Source organism: Liolophura sinensis, chromosome 9 (assembly GCF_032854445.1).
Source record: "Liolophura sinensis isolate JHLJ2023 chromosome 9, CUHK_Ljap_v2, whole genome shotgun sequence".
NCBI classification, from domain to species: Eukaryota; Metazoa; Mollusca; class Polyplacophora; order Chitonida; family Chitonidae; genus Liolophura; species Liolophura sinensis.
This window is the reverse complement of record NC_088303.1, coordinates 3074962-3088689: the sequence shown is the minus strand read 5'-3', so window position 1 is coordinate 3088689 and position 13728 is coordinate 3074962. Positions and strand designations below refer to the sequence as shown.

The window sequence follows — 13728 nt, the reverse complement described above, 5'->3', positions numbered from 1 at the left end:
AGTTCTGCCACGGTAGCCTGACCTTCAAAAACATTCCTTGGAATTAAGCCCTGACACTACAGAAAACAAGCATGCTCGACCTAAACCATGGTTAGAACGAGACCAGAATGTGAAATCCGTTCCGTCTCTTTTTCGAAAGATAGGGGTCAGGACTGACTGCCCTGTGTACAGTGTGAATGACGTTGACGAGTATGTTTATATTTTATATATACTTCGGGGCCTCGCTGGCTCAGATGGTTAAACGATGGCTGGCTGCCATTATCAGGCCCTTAATCAAAGAGTCCGCGTGTTCAAATCCAGTTCTCGCTGTTTCGGCTTCGTTTTTCACTCTAGATGTTTGTCAGGAGGGCGGAGGTTCACTCGGCAACCCTCCGTCCAAAAACCCGAGCTCCATCATAAAGATAAAAATCAATATGCACGGCAGTACAATATTAATCGACCACTTAATTATATACATTTGTTATATCCATAAAACTTTTAACAATTTTGATTTTGGGGCAATGTTTTTGGATTTCTCAACTAAATGATGTTGGAATCTCTCGGCTGACAACATACATGTGAATATATCAACAAACTCATACAATATATGCACGGCCTGAAACGAAACCAGTTACCCATTCCATGATTCCAAAATGCTTTGGGCGACGATGCCACCTCTTATAGAAAGCTTCTCGGAAATGGTCAGATTAACCATGCAATGGAAACTGTCTAAAAACAGATCGAACTTTCCTGAATGAAATTAGGTGTGTTTAAATATTTGAATCCTAAAGATGGGCCCTGTGTACTGTGTTGATGGTAATAGGTGCCCTTACCTAACCTCCATTCTATGTTTTACGTGGTACTTGGCAATTTTTCAGTCATATGACGACGAAGTGTCATTAGGTGTGTGTACATGTATTGTATCTTCTTTTGATCTTTCCTCGCTCTTACCTATCAGTACTGAGTACTGTTTTCTGTTTAGATGATCCTAAGAGGTTCGAAAACCTCATCAGTATCCTTTGTTGAGTGCCAGTTAAAAGTGATATGAAAGTACTATTAACAACATTTAAATAGGTGTTTTAATATAAATCCATTTCAACCGTGGGTCATACCAGTACATTACATCATGGAAATGACTCACTTCATGTATTCCGTCTTCAAATCTTGCATCCCTTTCATTTTCGCATGCAACCGCCACTAAATGACGACGGCGTATACAGGGCGATGTGACAAACCTATGCGATAATGCTGAGCACATGCTGGCTATGTTTGCTCTCTTCAGCTAACTGTACTTTCCTCGAAACCATCCGTGACGCTACATGATGGATCAGGTATCTCAAATGTAACACACTGATACTCAGGTATCACACATTTGTACATAGGTATAACACACTGGTGCTAGGTGTTCAGGTATAGCACACTGATGATCAGGTATAACACCCTAATACCCGGGTATAACACACTGGAGCTCACGTGTAATACACTGGGGCTCAGGTAAAATACACTGATGCTGAGGTATAACACGCTAATACTCGGGTATAACACGCTGGTACTCACTTATAACACGCTAATACTCCAGTATAACACGCTAATACTCGGGTATAACACACAGGTAATCAGGTATAACACACTGGTACTCAGGTATAGCACACTCTTGCTCAGGTATAACACGCCAATACTCAGGTATAACATATTATTGCTTAAGTATAACACACTAGTACTCGGGTATAACACAGTGATACTCAGGTATAGCACGATGATGCTCAGGTATAACCCACTTGTGCTCAGGTATAACCCACTAATACTCAGGTATAACACATAGATACTCAGGTATAACACACTGGTACTCGGGTATAACACACTGGTACTCGGGTATAACACACTAGTACTCGGGTATAACACGCTAATACTCAGGCATAACACACGGCTGCTTAGGTATAACACGCCAATACTCAGGTATAGCATACTAATACTCAGGTATAACGCAAAGTACTCAGGTATAACACACTGGTACTCAAGTATAACACGCTGGTACTCGGGTATAACACATTTGTACTCAGGTATAACGCACTGGTACCTGGGTATAACACACTGTTATTAAGGTATAACGCCCTAGTACTCGGGTATAAGGCAATGGTACTTGGGTATAAGGCAATGGCACTCGCGTATTACACACCGATACTCAGGTGTTAACATGCTAATACTCAGTTATAACACACTAGTATTTAGGTATAACACACTGGTACTCGGGTATAATACACTGGTACTCAGGTATAGCTCACTGATACCCAGGTATAACGCACTGGTACTTGGTTATAACGCATCGGTACTCAGGTATAACGCACTAGTATTCTGGTATAACACACTGTTGTTCAGGTATAACGCACTGGTACTCGGGTAAAACACACTGGTACTCAGGTATAAGACGCTAATACTCAGGCATAAAACACTGGCACTCTGGGATATTACACTGATACTCAGGTATAACACACTGGTACTCGGGTATAACACACTGGCACTCGGATATAAAGTACAGGCACTCAGGTATAACACATTGGTACTCAGGTATAACACACTGGTACTCGGTTATAACACGCTAATAGTCGGGTATAACAAAATGTTGCTCAGGTATAAAGAAGCGGTACTCGGGTATAACACACTGGTACTCAGGTATAACACGCTAATACTCAGGTATAACACACTGGTGCTCAGTTATAACACACCAATACTCAGGTATAACACACTGGCACTTAGGTATAACATACTGGTACTCAGTACCACATTGGTACTTAGGTATAACACGCTAATACTCAACAAACTGTTGCTCAGTTATAACACGCCAATACTCAGGTATAACACACTAGTACTCAGATATAACGCACAGGTACTCGGGTATAAGACACTGGTAATCAGGTATAACAAACTGGTACTCAGGTACAACGCAGTAGTACTCAGGTATAACACACTGGTACTCGGGTATAACTCACTGGTACTCAGGTATAACGCATCGGTACTCGGGTATAACACACTGGTATTCAGGTATAACGCACAGGTACCCGGGTATAACACATTGGTACTCGGGTATAACACACTGATACTCAATTAAAACACGCTAATACTCAGGTACTCGGTTATAACACTGGTACTCAGGTATAACTCGTGGTACTCGGATATAAACCATTGGTGGTCAGGTATAAGCAGCTAATACTCGGCTATACAGCACTTGTATTCAGCTATAACAAACAGGTACTACGGTATATCATACGGGTATTCAGGTGTAACAAACTGGTATTCGGGTATAACACACTGGTACTCCGGAAAAACACACTGGTACTTAGGTATGACACACTGGTACTCGGTTATAACACGCTAATACTCAGGCATAATACACGGTTGCTTAGGTATAACACGTCAATACTCAGGTATAGCATACCAGTACTTAGGTATAACGCACTAGTACTCAGGTATAACACACTGGTACACAAGTACAACACACTGTTACTAAGGTATAACGCCCTAGTACTCGGGTATAAGGCAATGGTACTTGGGCATAAGGCAATGGCACTCGCGTATTACACACTGATACTCAGGTGTAACATGCTAATACTCAGCTGTAATACACTAGCATTTAGGTATAACAGACTGCTACTCGGGTATAACACACTGGTACTCAGGTATAGCACACTGGTACTCAGGTATAACGCACTGGTACTCGGTTATAACACATAGGTACTTAGGTATAACGCACTAGTATTCTGGTATAACACACTGTTGTTCAGGTATAAGACGCTAATACTCAGACATAAAACACTGGCACTCTGGGATATTACACTGATACTCAGGTATAACACACTGGTACTCGGGTATAACACACTGGCACTCGGATATAACCTACTGGCACTCAGGTATAACACACTGGTACTCAGGTATAACACACTGGTACTCGGTTATAACACGTTAATAGTCAGGTATAACAAAATGTTGCTCAGGTATAACGCAGGGGTACTCGGGTATAACACACTGGTATTCAGGTATAAGACGCTAATACTCAGACATAAAACACTGGCACTCTGGGATATTACACTGATACGCAGGTATAACACACTGGTACTCGGGTATAACACACTGGCACTCGGATATAACGCACTCGCACTCAAGTATAAAACACTGGTACTCAGGTATAACACACTGGTATTCGGTTATAACACGTTAATAGTCAGGTATAACAAAATGTTGCTCAGGTATAACGCAGGGGTACTCGGGTATAACACACTGGTACTCAGGTATAACACGCTAATACTCAGGTATAACACACTGATGCTTAGTTATAACACACCAATACTCAGAAATAACACATTGGTACTTAGGTATAACACACTGGTACTCAGTAGCACACTGGTACTTAGGTACAACACGCTAATACTCAGGTATAACACACTGTTGCTCAGTTATAATACGCCAATACTCAGCTATAACACACTAGTACTCAGATATAACGCACAGGTACTCGGGTATAACACACTGGTACTCGGGTATAACACACTGGTACTCAGGTATAACACACTGTTACTCGGGTATTATGCACTGATATTCCTGTTTCACTCATTGTCTGTTAACCTACTTTATGTATATCTGATTATAGCAAGTTGACATACTCCAGTTTATTGCCTAGTACACTTGTATGCGGATCGCATATGACCTTGTTGTCATGGTTCAATCTGTGGTAACTACGTACGAATGGAAAACTCGCCCGGGAGTAGGACTCGGTGGGACATGCTGAAAGGGCTTCTTTTAGATTGTAAACAAACGGTAAATGAACAATATTTAAGTAATCCGGGAGAGGTATTTGAGCCTTGATATAAACGTATGTACCGTCATTTCAAACTGGTGTGTTTGTTTTTCACCTGATTAACTAATTCTACCTCGTAAAGCGGACCAACAAAAGCTAGTGTATGCCATGGAAAATCAGTACAACGGTCAGAATTTGTTTTGGGTAAACCATGTACATTTACCACCTTTTCTGGACTCATGATTACGAATACATACACTGAATACAAAGCGAACAAAACACACATAGGTTTCAAGACTAGGTTTGCTAAGGCGGTACTGTTACATTTCAGCTGCATTAAATATATCCCTCGCCCATGAATTCAAAAGCTGCTCTTGTGTCCTCGCGGGTGATCGGGATCTCGTTTCACGAAGACTGCGTAGGCTTACTTGTAGCGTTATTCCACGAAATGCGAGGTGGAGTACTGGACGTTGTGTATCCTCTCTCTCCGTGATATGTCATGCCCACTAATATAGTATATATATAATTATGTACAACCCACAGTGAATGGTTTACTGATAGCTTGCCAACCGGGTCGATGGGTTTGCTCTGCGCACTACGGTTTCGTCCACCCTTAAAACTGACCGACATAGTATAAGTGAAGATTTCTTTGGCATGGCGTCAATCAATCAATCAATCAATTTTTAAATAAATAAATACTTGTAGCTATGGTATTCACTATCAACCAGCCCCTGGTCACCATCCACGACAGCTACTTAAACGTTACAATAAACAGTGTTTCGTGTAACTAGCCGCTGATCTTAATGTATGGCAGTTACGTATAGGTAATTACGCTATCCCTGCCTCGTATAATTACCTGCAGGTCTTAACGCATAGTAGTTACGCGCTCGTAATTACATTATCACTGTTTCGTGTAACTAGGTGCTGATTGTAGGTAGATTCATGCTGGTAATAATGTTACAATTCGTGTAACCAGGTTATCATTCATGGAATAATTACGTACACGTTAGGCTATAAGTCCTTGGATAAAATGACCAGGAGAGAAGAACCTTTAACATACAGTTTTGTTATTCTATCCTGATTTCGACTGCAAACCTAAGCATATTTTTACACCAAAGACAACTCTGAGTTATTTTCAGATATATGATTGGCTAATTGTTCTTAACCTAATCCTGATCTAGACATGACACATGCTCGACGACATACTTATAGAATATTAAAACGTCAGGTGGCTTGTTGACAGTTTACATAACTTCATCCACATGGGTCAATTAACACTCTGTATTATATGTTGTCTTAAATAGTGTAAAAATATATTGGGGCCTTACAGAATTATGGTTTACCATTCAGAACTCTGACCGGAACTATTTCATGCTAGCTTGTGCCTTATCGTTTAAATGACGACTACTCTGCTACTCAAACTGCCACTATGCAGTTTACATGTCTCCTCATTAGTCGATTAATTAAATTTTTTTCAGATTTTTTAAAAGAGAGATGAACAGAATCGATATCTCAGTTGAAACAGGCTTCAAGGCGTTATGTGAGGCCACATGTTCACCTCTCATCTAAATTAGAAACAGCAAATCACAAGAATTTTAAACCAAGGTAAAATACACACAAAAGTGGGAAAAAACCCTTGGCGTGTCATTATGTATACTTCACAGAATTCTGTATGGTTAACTTCTAAGAGAAGCTTAATCACATGTCTCCTACTGCCCTTTCTAACTACTTAACTGCGCTTGAGACTTACACTGAAATACTTCAGTCTCCATAATTTTGATAAATACACCGATTCGTCCTTTTATCAACCGGACATTGTTAAAAATGAGCAAATGAGAGGTGGCGATAAATTCTCAACATGTTTGTTTGGGGTTTAACGTCGCTGTCAACATAATTTCAGTCAGATCACGACGCAATCTCCATGTAGTAGTCCGGCCCCAATGTGAACGTATTTATCGAACAGCCTCACTGCCACGACGCCAGTCACGGCGCTATACACTCGGTCACAACATACCGACACTTGGCCTATCAGTACTTAGTCGATTCCTGTTATAATGAGCGCCAAGCGAGATGGTGTCAAGATTACCGATGTTAAGGTGTTACGTATGATCCAGATTCAGTCTCCCTGTGGGGATATACCATCATCCTGCATGTCAGGAATTATAAAGGCACTTAATATATAAGCACACACGCCATGTTGCCACGAAAACTACCCACGACTACAAACCAGCGTTTCTCATTAATTATTTTACAGTCAGTATATACGGAAACCTCTTATTTTCAGTGTTATCTGCACAGTGCCTGTGTTGGTTTTCCTAGCAAAAGTCAAAAGCTTCTTTACGTGTAAAATGATATGGCTGCGAGAGTGTGCTATTTCACCTCAATTATAGGGTTTTATTTTAACTGTTCAAGCAAATAGTAGCAACTTATATACCCCCAAGCAGACATGACTTAAACAGTATATTATAAAATATATTAGACGTCACTGGTCTAGAATTACTCAAAAGGCTGTCTTGACAACACATTAAAAGAATAAAGCGTATCATGAAACCAATGCAAAGGCACCAGGCTTGAGAAAATACAAGCTTGAAATGTGTACCATAACGCGCTGCATTTTTTGTCACCTAATCCTGCTCAAGCCATGGTGCTACAGGGGATGAGGCGTGATATTGCTGCTATTGAATCGTTCAGCATGAACAGGAGGCCCTACTTAACTTATTACGTGTGACCACTGTCAAAATGTCCTCGCTGCTCTGATTTTACTCTCTGTGTTGTAGCCTTTTATCCTGGTCTTCCTAAAATTGACTTGAAACATCCTTTATGGTTGATGATCGGTATAAGAATGTTTGTTAGATGTTTGTAGCTGGCAAAGGGCACAATTCTACCTGCTTTCCCTTCACCCAATATTCATAATTTGAACGCTGACGAAACAATTACATCACAATTAAGAGGGATGTCAAAGGCGAAATAAATGATTGACAAAATGGGGTATCAATGAGAATGAAATATCATTCTTGTCTGGTAAAACTGACGGAAATGTTGACATGAGTAGTGATGAATGCGTGTGTATGGTTTTCCATTTAATTCTTTACTCTATGAAGACACCGGATTTGCTCAACCCGCGTTATAAATACAGTGTGTCAACACTGTGGTGCAGTGCCAGGTATAGACACCGGATCTGCTCAACCCGCGTTATAAATACACTGTGTCAACACTGTGGTGCAGTGCCAGGTATAAACACCGGATTTGCTCAACGCGCGTTATACATACAGTGTGTTAACACTGTGGTGCAGTGCCAGGTATAAACACCGGATCTGCTCAACGCGCTTTATAAATACAGTGTGTCAACACTGTGGTGCAGTGCCAGGTATAAACACCGGATCTGCTCAACTCGCGTTATAAATACACTGTGTCAACACTGTGGTACAGTGCCAGGTATACACACCGGATTTGCTCAACCCGCGTTGTAAATACACTGTGACAACACCGTGGTGTGGTGCCAGGTATAAACACCGGATCTGCTCAACCCGTGTTATAAATACACTGTGTCAACACTGTGGTGCATTACCAGGTATAAACACCGGATTTGCACAACGCACGTTATAAATACAGTGTGTCAACACTGTGGTGCGGTGCCAAATATAGACACCGGATTTGCTCAACTCGCGTTATAAATACACTGTGTCAACACTGTGGTGCAGTGCCAGGTATAAACACCGGATTTGCTCAACGTGCGTTATACATACAGTGTGTCAACACTGTGGTGCAGTGCCAGGTACAAACATTGGATCTGCTCAACTCGCAATATAAATACACTGTGTCAACACTATGGTGCAGTGCCAGTTATAAAAACCGGATTTGCTCAACGCGCGTTATAAATACACTGTGTTAACACTGTGGTGCAGTGCCAGGTATAAAAACCGGATTTGCTCAACGCGCGTTATACATACAGTGTGTCAACACTGTGGTGCAGTGCCAGGTATAAAAACTGGATTTGCTCAACTCGCGTTATAAATAAAGTGTGTCAACACTGTGGTGCAGTGCAGGTATAAAAACCGGATTTGCTCAACCCGTGTTATAAATACAGTGTGTCAACACTGTGGTACAGTGCCAGGTATAAACATCGGATTTGCTCAACTCGCGTTATAAATATAGTGTGTTAACACTGTGGTGCAGTGCCAGGTATAAACACCGGATTTGCTCAACCCGTGTTATAAATACACTGTGTCAACACTGTGGTGCAGTGCCAGGTATAAATACCGGATCTGCTCAACGCGCGTTATACATACAGTGTGTTAACACTGTGGTGCAGTGCCAGGTATAAAAACCGGATTTGCTCAACCCGCGTTGTAAATACACTGTGTCAACACTGTGGTACAGTGCCAGGTATAAACACCGGATTTGCTCAACCCGCGTTATAAATACAGTGTGTCAACACTGTGGTGCAGTGCCAGGTATAAAAACCGGATTTGCTCAACGCGCGTTATAAATACAGTGTGTTAACACTGTGGTGCAGTGCCAGGTATAAACACCGGATTTGCACAACGCGCGTTATAAATACAGTGTGTCAACACTGTGGTGCTGTACCAGGTATCTACAAAGCGCGCGAATACGTACAGCAGATTGAATTCAATAGGCCAAATGATACTCTGATAAGGTGTACATCAACCAATTGCAGCCCGTAATCTGGTGCTTGACGAATCTGTCTACTGATAAGCACTGTTTTTCAAAAGCTTTTTATGAGAATAATGAAGTTTTGCAAACGATTGTTCCAGACAGCACAAAGGAAGGCGATTTGGAGAAAACTACAGAGTTAAACACATTGCAGGCTGAGAGCATGGCAAGTCATTCCAAGCTAAGCTACATTTGTAGTCTGTTGTCCGTTTCTGAGTTTGTCAACGACAGTCATCACTCTGTGAAGCTATGGTTCTGAATAAATGACACGAGAAGGAGCACGCATCAGTTCTCTCCCTTGATTACATGGGACAGCGGCAACAAAAGACAACAGCGTGGACAGTAAAACTAGAGCAGTGACGACAATTTGAGCACAGGTCAAGCCTCTAACAGGAGAAATCCTGCAGTTTGTCAATTCACCTCAAAGTTTTTATTCTACCTGTTCATGTAAATGCTTTAAATGTGTCTACCTGTTAATGTAAATACTTTAAAGTCACAACCCCCACCTCCACAGATTAATCAGAATCAGGTAATAAATGAGTGATCAGCGTGCATTGCAGTGTATTAGACGTCAAACTCCAACGTACAGATAGCTTATTGTTGATCTTCAACCTGGAGCAATCGATAAACGGAATTTGTAAAGTGTTTTCGCACCTTTCAGTGTGTCAGCCAACTGGTTGATTTTAGAAGGAAGATCTTATATGCAGCAAGGCCTAATGATATATCTAGTCATAAAGAACATGTTATTTTCGGCGGCCTGGATTCAGACATTTTCTTCCCTCATATGGCATTAATGCGAATGTGTCTGGCGTTCGTATATGGGATCCCTGCTCTTCACATGTGTTTTATTTTGTTCTGTCCACACAGTGCCCCCGCTGTGTGTTCAGCCCACACAGTGCCCCTGCTCTGTGTTCTGTCCAGATTTACACTGCTTATATGACGACTTTAATCCTATTTAGATAATCGATTTTGACATGAATCCCGGCCAATTTTCAGCCATTTACATGAAAGAAAGTTTGAAAACTTTAAACATTTATATTATTTTACTCTTTTTTTCAATTTGAGTTTTGCGCTTTAGTAAACTCGTTAAAACGCACAGAATTTCATTTTCTTTTCCATTTGATTCTAGACCACAGGAGATGATCTATAAGGAATGGAAAGGCTCCAAGGTAAAAATGACAAATTCACTCTTTACATCTCGCCTTGCATCATTTGATAGATTTTGTATGTTTGTTGTGAAAATGATTCCAATTAATGTAACAAGTTATAAAACTACAAAAATTACTATGTCAATGATATTCCACCAAACGCCTTAACTCTAACCATATAGGTTATAATTTCACAATCCTCTTGTGAGTAAATATGTACGGAATGTCCGCCATCTCTGCATGACGTCCTGCTTCATACTTGTTTCTAATTCGGCTTATAGTCCACAGTCAGGGGATTTGTACGCATCCTGTTGAATAAAATCACTACCATGTTGTCGTGTTTACCTTTGATTACGACATGTGAATGACTGCTAATGTATATATCATTGTATGCCGTAAAGTGGTTTGTGAGTAACATGACAGCGGATACAGGCAGAAATGTTTGAAGCAGAGCTCAGTGTCATTAAATCAAAGTTTTTTTCTGACTAAAGCGAAGCCTCTATGGTTGGATATCACATTTGGGTATACGGTATGAACAGTTGTAAAGCAATCATACCATAGTAGAAATAATTTTTGGGGGTTTGTAACAACTTATAAACTGTATGGTATATAATCGGAAAATGATTAAATTCCTTGCGTCCTTTGCGGCATCATTTAGAACTGCCTACTTCTCTGTACAAGACTTTGTCCTATGTTTCTTACTTTAGAGTTATTTGGTTATTTACGTTAAACGTTGGTTTGAAAATTCGGTTCGAGATTATTGACCCTTGAACGTTCCTTGTGGTTGGCGACATGTCTACAGGCGTGGGTTACAGGACACCTGGATTCATCATTTACAGGTACCAGCCTGAGGTGTGGACATCATTTCGCACTGCAATAGCTAAGTGCTTTGAGCATCAAAATAAATAAATAAATAAAAAAATAAATAAATAAAAACGGTTCTTCAAGATGTTGTGACAAGATTTATACCACATTCGTCTTTTACACACAGTTCATGGCTTGTGTAGTCAATTCAAGATTAATAAACACCTAAACTGAAACCCTAACTGAGGTAAATTGACAGGCTGTATTTCACCGGTTACGTGTGACTATTTGCCCACTATCACGCTGTCGCCGCCTGCTCTAGTTTTATTCTCTTGACTCTGTTAAATCGTGTATTATATCTACATAACCTGGAGTTTGCTGGTGGACTAAGCATCCACGAGGTTTGGCCCCTTTGCATGGTTTTAATGTTATTTTTTGTCCCATATGGACACAGCATTTTCAATATTTCTTTGCATTTTTGCTGTACCTCATTCCATCGAAGCCATGGCGCTAAGGGGCGCGTTATTAGCTACTATTTACGCATTTACATGAACATTTAGAATAAAATCCTCACTGAGATTAGGTCGCATTTCACCAGTCACGAGTGGCCATTTCATAATTATCACATTGTCGTCGTTGCTCTGGTTTTACTGTCTAGAATGTATTAATCTTTTTTTATATATTCTAAAAATGCTGCCAACTGTTTCATCTAAATGCATGTATTTTTATATATTTCATATACAAAACAGAATGTGAATGTTCGTGTTGTACAGCTAATGGTGGCGGAAATACATTGGCATTTAATTTCTGATGTTGACAGATTATGACAGATTCCAAAATACCACAAATACGGTCACAATATTTCTCTACTTACATATTTATTTATTCTGCCTCTAGTTTTACATCTTATATACACAGTTCAACACACATAGCATGGTTGGGCACTATGTATAATTCACCGCAGGAAGCGCACCACGGACCACTATGCGTAAATAACAACTGCTTGGGTTATTCGTAGTTTGTCTTCTCTCGTATGTTCTTTGCACGAACAATAATACGGCACAACGACTTCAAACCTTCATTGGTAGTTTTGCTTCTCTACTATCTATATTGCAGTGACAAATCAGCCTCGTATGTTACGTTCTGTATGTCTTGATTGTCTATCGAAGAATGATTACCACGCATTGTCCAGTTTTACAACTGGTAACATATTCCAGCTCGTCTATTACCAGTCAAAATAGGAGGGGGAAATATACCCGAAACTGTATGTATTGTATACAGCTTTACATCACATACAAACAGGTAAAATTTTACTTACCTTCACAACTTTGGTATAGGTAACAAATTCAAGAAGAGAAATAGTCTTCGAATTCCAGGTGTATGGTAAGGTTTATAGTGATTTGTTTATCCCATGAATAAATAAACTTCCGTTAATTAATCTTGTATTAAGAAATGACGCATTCATCGGGTAGAGGATCGTATCCTGGTAAAAACGTGGTTGTTAGCCTCGCGTTGTCGGAGTCTGTTCACATCAATTCATAGACAGGAAATACACGACAGGTATGTATATCCTCCAGCCGCCACACACAATGTGATGTCATCTCAATCAATGTAGCTCTCTCTCAAGTCTGCGTTCTCGGCTATGTAACATCCTATCCTCTTCAGATCTATAAGAACATGTTTGGAAAGTCCCAATCAAAATCGGCAAAGACAGGTTAGTCTAAACAAAGAGATAGGGCACCTGTCAATATGGACTGCGGAACGTGCCCATCTATGCTGTATTACCCACATACCTGACCGGCATACCTGTGATATTGCTGTGGGGTGAGCGGGAGAAGGGGGTGGGGGCACATCGGATGCACCGCTAGCTATGCTGTATATGCCAATGGCTTATCTTGGACGAGCTTTTATACGGGTCAACATCCATATAAGCGGTATTGTACACATACATATGTATAAATATCGGCAGCGTGAGCATAAACATTTATGATGACACTGAGTGTTACACGTTCATTACAGCCGTGAGACAGAATTCAGAGGCAAGAAAGGACAAACAAGTACCAAACAAAAAGTTAGCCTATCAACACAAAAAGTACATCAAGAAAAAAGAAAAGGAAAAGAAGAAAGCCACAGATGGATAAAGAATTGAAACTAACAGACATGTGGTGATTTCGTAACGGCTATCTGATGACCCGCTTGTGGTGACTTGAACCCACAATGTCAAATTCCGTGGGGCTGCTGAGCAGGTCACACCGCAAAACTGCCCACCTGAATCCTGCCGTCCGGCACTGGTCAGGGGTGGGAGCGAGGCAACCTGCGGCACGTCCACTCTAC

At 40.7% G+C, this 13728-nt stretch overlaps 1 protein-coding gene across 1 annotated transcript in view; it reads right to left on the bottom strand.

Moving 5' to 3' along the window:
- Window positions 1–13154, bottom strand: part of LOC135475977 (protein unc-93 homolog A-like) — a 32107-nt gene extending 18953 nt beyond the window's left edge. The window contains exon 1 of the mRNA XM_064755954.1: window positions 12713–13154. The gene's annotated coding sequence lies outside the window, so the exon portion shown is untranslated. The remainder of the gene's footprint in view (window positions 1–12712) is intronic.
- Between the last annotated feature and the right edge of the window lie 574 nt (window positions 13155–13728).